This window comes from Mustela putorius, unplaced genomic scaffold, assembly GCF_011764305.1.
Source record: "Mustela putorius furo isolate JIRA1106 unplaced genomic scaffold, ASM1176430v1.1 tig00000179_pilon_pilon_pilon, whole genome shotgun sequence".
NCBI classification, from domain to species: domain Eukaryota; kingdom Metazoa; phylum Chordata; class Mammalia; order Carnivora; family Mustelidae; genus Mustela; species Mustela putorius.
Genome location: NW_025421305.1, coordinates 1,865,768 through 1,872,512, shown reverse-complemented (window position 1 = coordinate 1,872,512; position 6,745 = coordinate 1,865,768).

Here is a 6,745-nt window from a genome sequence, read left to right as displayed (position 1 = left end):
GACATGAACTTGGTCCCCTAATAAATCACAGCTGAAGTTAGTGTTCAGGAGAGCAAATGCTGTATGATGCTGCTGGCAAGATGAATTCCATTACAATCTCACTTGTCCCCTTTTGCCTTGGCTTAAAACTTTCAAAGAAGTTTAATCAGACTTCCCCAAACTCCATGTTTATCCTTTGTTTAAAAGCAATTTTTTGTTCTTTTGGGAAATCAATGTCCGGGTGGCCTCAGGGGAAAAATTATTTATTTTGTATTTATTCTGAGGGCTGTTGGACTTTCACAGGAGCAGAGTTGAGAGCAAAAATCACATGTGGATCGAGGAATTCTGAGGGAAGAAGAACAAAAATTACATAGCAAGCCATTCTTGAAAGAGCAAAAAAATTACATATCAAGTCATTTTTGAAGTATTTTAAACATTTTATGTTTTCTATCTGGAAACACTGAAAATAAATAATAATACCTGAAAATTATGATGTACCTTCTGAATTCAGCTTCAGTGGAACAGGTGATACTTAAGAAAGCATCACCAGTAAATATCAAAACATCACAGAAATATTGATGTTTTACCTCTATGCTCTTCTTAGCAATTTTTAAGTGGGCCAAATGGTATAAACTCAGCATTTAAACCTACAAAGTACAAATATATTTTTTTCTGATTCTTAACGCCAAGATGTGTACTCACAAAGAAAAATCAATTTGTCAACCTTGCGTGTACATGACATTTTTCATTTCCTCACTTGCTGAGGAGAAACAGACAATGTGTGCTTCTGAATGAAATGACATTTAAAGAATTGTGATTTTTTTTTCTTTTCATTTACTACTTTAGTCACATTTGTAATTTTAAATACTACATGAATAAGCCTTCCCTACATATTTGAAATCAAACCAGTAAAATTCCTTGCAAGGAAGTGAAATTTTCACCTACTCAACGTACCCTTTTATGTCTGTTGTCAAAATGATACATTTAATGGCATCAAAAGGCTGAGCAAGTAGAAAATGCAGGGTCTTTGGGCAGTATTTTACAAATTTATCCAAGTTTTCACTTACCCTAACCTGAGTTCTTTTAATCCTCATCTTATGCCTTCAGGATCTAGCCCGTGCTTAGTTTCATGACCACATTATTCTAACTGCTGAGCTAGAAGTAATTAACAGTTTCACATCATAGAAGAAGCGGGTTTACCCTTGAAGAAGATAATTGGTCATTGATGATTGTCATATTTAGAATATTCTCTTTGTCTTCTTCTGTAATTTAAGAGGTAGGTTTTGTGGAAATATACTGCCTGCCCTACTATCTTTCAAGCAGATCACCTTTTCCTGAAGTAGCCTCATTATACCAAGTAAACCCATTTCTCGTTTCCCCTGATGCAAGACGACAGCAATACCTCAACCCATTCCGGCTTCAAGTGCTTTATACTCTAGGAGATGAGTCTTGTTCTACACTAGACCATTGAACATCCATGCCATACTCTCTTTGTTACTTCATTTGTTTCTTGAAAAAAGCCCTACAGGATTAGTCATCTTATCACCGTTTTATACATGAAGGAACTGAGGCTCAGAAGGGTTCAGAACAGTTGAGCTCGCTTAGCTATCAGGAATTGGAATCTAAACGGCTGCATCCAAAACCAGGATTCCAGTGACTGAGCCATCTTAGTTCTCTTTCCGGCCGGAAGTGAAATATAATGGTCAAGATGTGAAGGCTGGATTCAAATTCCATCTCTGCTCCTTCCCGGCTGTAGCACTTTGGAGAAAAGGTTTACCCATGGAGTCAAATGGAGCTAGGAAGGTACATGTCCCATGGGAAACTCATAAAGAACAGAAGGTGTGTGGAAAGTACTCTGTCCAGTGCTTCCCATGCAGCCAAGTGGGGAATATGAGAGGCACCGTCAGACCATGGGACATACCAACTTCAAATACTCCAGATCACAGTGTGTGTGTTCAAGGCATCTGTAGAGTTAAAACTCAAAAGGCTTACCAGGCTTTTAGTCACCCAGGACTATTGTAATTAATGAAAATGTCTTTTATTAAAAGCTTACCACTGCCAAGACGCTGTGAAAGCCACTTTACACAAACATACCATATCCGTTGATTCTCACAGTGAGCTAGAAATTAAACCCATTTTCCAGTTGATGAGCCCAGGATTAAGAGTGGTTATATATTCAACTAGCTAGTTATGTAGAAGAGTGGAGATGTGAATCCAGGCAGATAGCAGAACCTCAGCTTTTCTTTTAGTTGTGTGGACTACTCTTTGATTATCTCTCTAACAGGATCAGAAGGGACTTGTTTAAATTCAACTGTTTTGTCATTCCTCTCTTTCTCTGTACATTCAGAGGGTGGAATGCAAACATTTTAACTCATTTCCTAATTTCAGATTGAGACCTCCCTGCCCTCTAAAAAGGAAAGCAACTTATCAGTGGCTAACAATTTGGGTTCTAAGGGTTCTGAGCCCATGATGTACAGTTCATTCTGTAAGAAAAGGAAAACGGGATTTCACGACAGTTGAATTCCCTGTAAGGGAGGAGGAAGGATTCCCTCAGAATGAAAAGTTTTCATTGCCCCACTTGCTGAGGAGAAACGATGTGTGGTTATGAATGAAATGACATTTAAAGAATTGTGATTTCTTTTTTTCACTTACTACCTTAGTCAAGTTTGAAATTTTAAATTTCAAAAAAGCACGGGGACAGGAACCTCATCCCTGAAAGTCACCTCCCCAAAGGACAACTCTAAAAGGCCTGGGTGAAAGACAATCAACCAAAGTGGTAAACAGCTATGACTCTGAAGCCAGCCTGCCTTGGACCAAACCCTAATTCTACTACTTATTAGTCTTGTGGCCTTTGACAAGTGGCTTAACCACTATGCTACTCAAATGCTACCTCAGATTTCTCTTCTGTAAAATGGGAATAATGTTAGCGTCTACCTTATAGGCTCTAAGGGTTAAATGAATTGAAATCTGTTGAGCCATGAGAATAGTATCTGGCCCAGAAGCCAGGATTTAAGAGCTCTTGAGTTAGGTGGAGTTATGTCATCATATGCCCAAAGTGGAAGTCTGGGCCATGGCCTGCACCCACAGGTGTACCTGTACCAGCAGATCCCCCTGTTAAGGCTCAGAAATAAGGATGCAATGGTGTATTTGTGATTTCCCATTGGGCACAGGTCTTGACTTTGCTATAAAACCCTCTCTGCCATTTCCAAATGCCACAAGAGGACCACTACAAATCTAAGATCAGAAAGCTTGTTAAAGTGAATCCAATGATTAACAACTAAGATTCCAATTCCCCTTTCTTCTATTCCCACTTCTGTTTTGCTTAGTTCCCTCATGTGTAAAATAAAAACACTATCCACCTAACAGGGTCATTGAGTATTAAATGAGATAACAAATAAAAGTCACCCTGCAAAGTGCCTGACACATAGTAGGTCATTAAAAAACATATTTATTTCCTTCTTTCTTTCCTTAAGCTAAAGACAGCTCTTACTAAACACTGTTAAGGTAAAGCTCTCATGAGAAGCAGGGAATTGGTTCTATCATTAAGACACCACTGCCTATACCATATCTACAGATTTATCCCTTTCCCAAATACTTGTTTTTCATAATGTAGATAGGCCAGAAAGAGTGCCTTCAACATGGGACTAAAATGAGGATAATAAGAGTAATGATCATTAATAATATCTAACTTCAGATATGTAAGAAAATGGGCCTCTGTTTCTTTAATGGAAATGTCTATATTTTTCTCTTTTGGTCCCTAGAAAACTAAATTATGATTTATTCCTACATGTTAGGAAGAGAGGTGCTCCGCCGTAGTCACTAAATTCATTTAAGCACACACCACAGAAGGAGACATTCCGGAGGGCCTTTTTCATCATTAAATGAGCACCTATGTGGTGTTGCCAGAAGTGAAAGAAAGAAAGGCACTTTGAGGAATGAAGGAGAAAAAGGCACTAACATAACAATTAATCAGATGGAGCACATTAGTAGAGAGAGACCCACAGTCTGTTTACTACATCCCTTGTGTGACAAGTTGACAAAGGTCCTGAGGGAATCTACTAGAGAGGACCCACCATCTCAAGATCAAAATAACAGAAGCAGCGGATGTCTTGAAGTACTGTTTGCAATGCTACACTTAACCCTCCACAGGACAGCTGATTTCTCACACCAATCTGTCCATGGCTAGAAGTGCTGAGGAGGGAAAAAAAAATCCCTGCTGCACACGTTCCTGTCTTTCACCGGATTCTAAATCTTCGTGCAGAAATAATGTGCAAGCACAGGCATCTCCGGGATTCGATAAATTTTCCCTACCACCTCCCTTTGGTTCTTCAGTCCTAGAGGGATGCTCCAAGCAGACAGGAAATGTGACCCAGAAGTGCGGCAGCACATTTGTGTCTTGTTTCAGGAAGATGAGTGTTTCTCAGTCTTGTGCAGTTGAACTCACACATTCCATCTCTGAGGAAAGTTTTGAACAGTTCTGGCCCTTTGTTCTCAAGACCACTTTAGGAAGCAGCCCTCAGAGACACAAAGACAATAAACTGCTTGGTGGGGTGCTCTGTATTCTGAATATATATCTTCAACAATCAAGATATGCAACTGATGTTTTCCTATCATGGCACTGTAGGCACAATTCCTTGTTACCAACCAGGACTATCAATCCTAGACTAGGTTACACTTCAAGAATCTATCTCGACGATCACATGCTGGTTCATAGAGTGAGTATAATATTTGCACATAGCCTTCAAATTAGTCCTAATTTTTCCCTGGAGCATAAAATGTCATTGAAAGTATTCTTAAATAAAGGGGAAATATGTAGCTATTCCACACAAATATCTATATCTAGCTGGACTTGACCTAAACGAACCCAAACATAGAAAATTTATCTCTATTAGACAATAGTTCTAGTCATTCATATGCTTTCTTATTGGAATAGGATTTAAAACTAGCAAAATAGGGGCGCCTGGGTGGCTCAGTGGGTTAAGCCGCTGCCTTCGGCTCAGGTCATGATCTCAGGGTCCTGGGATCGAGTCCCGCATCAGGCTCTCTGCTCAGCAGGGAGCCTGCTTCCTCCTCTCTCTCTCTGCCTGCCTCTCTGCCTACTTGTGATCTCTCTCTGTCAAATAAATAAATAAAATCTTAAAAAAAAACCAGCATAATAAATTAAATTAAATTAATAAAGTTAGGGAAATCAGGGGTGGGTCTTGTGTTCAAACCAACGTGAGAAAGTACAAACATGCTCAGAGATGCCACAAGTCAAAGGAAAATGTGAGCACATCCCCACCCTGACCCTGAGCAGATGCAGCAGCCCTATGGACCCAGTTGGCTGAGAAGAAGGGGCCTCTGAATTTCAGACCCCACCTAAGACCTCAGCCAGAAAGAGCACAGCCACAGGAAGGCCTTCATGTGCTCAGGGCACATTCCACAGCAGAACGAACGAGGAAATCAGTAGTGGGCTCTTGCTTCCTAATAGGGACTGTCCTACTGGTGAATCTTTAAAAATGTGGCCTCTAGGGATGCCTGGGTGGCTCAGTTGGTTAAGCAGCTGCCTTCGGCTCAGGTCATGATCCCAGCGTCCTGGGATCGAGTCCCACATCAGGCTCCTTGCTCCGCAGGGAGCCTGCTTCTCCCTCTGACTCTGCCTTCCACTCTGTCTGCCTATGCTCGCTCTCACTCTGACAAATAAATAAATAAAATCTTTAAAAAAAAAATCGAATAAAAATGTGGCCTCTGCCTCATCCTTGTGGTTATTCAAGCATAAGTGAAAGGTTTTGCCATCCATGGCATAAAATCAAGCAAAAAATAATCACCGTCTCTCCCACTAAACTTGTCTCCTAGACTGGGAGAGCTTTTAAATGCAGAAGGAATGCTCACTTGGCTCGTTCCATCAGCAGCAAACTAGACTCCACTTCATTGGTGGATTATAATGTTTTAGAATACCTGTCACCGATATGAAAAGCCCTAGCACACCCAACACCCTGATACATGAGCAGTCTGTGTAGGAAGGACTATAGTTGGAAATCAAATGTAACATAAAGGTGGTAATATCCCTTATACTGTATAGGAATGGCTTTCGCTTAAAACCAAATTTAATATATGAAGGGTCATATTCTTTAAAGACATAGGATAAATTTTATACTTTCCAAATGAAAATCCCAATGCATTACCTTTCATAAATGCAACAAACAAAAAAAGTCATAATCAGGGGGGAAAAAATTAGAATCCACCCAAGTAATTTCTTCTGAATCATCTATCTGCTCCACTTCTTTTCCCCCACCCTCCCATAGTCTGTTGTTGCCAGCAAATAAACATAAATGCTGAAGCAAGAACAAAAGGAAAACAGAAACATATATTTATGTAAACTTGTATTGATTCAACTAGGAAGAAACCCCACAGCTTTCAAGGTCTGAGTCACAAATCATTATGATCAGAAATGCTGAAGTGCTAGGAATACACAAGTACTTTGGCTTGTTATCACAGTTCAGGCCTGTTGCAGAGCCAGAGAGAAGTGGAAAACATTAAATATAGTTCTAAGCCTCCATTTATCAGGTGATATTTTGGGAGAGGGAGGACACGGTGGCCGTGAGAGCAAGCTCGTCTCTTCAGCACCACGCACACTCGCTGACAGATCCACGCTTGGGAAAATCAGAGGGAGGTCACATCACCTTTCCAAACATGAGAAAACTCTGTTCTTCCCAAGATGACCTGAAATGTTCTAATTATTGGTTATTCCCTCTGGTTGGTGATGCAGCCAACAAGCACGTAGAGT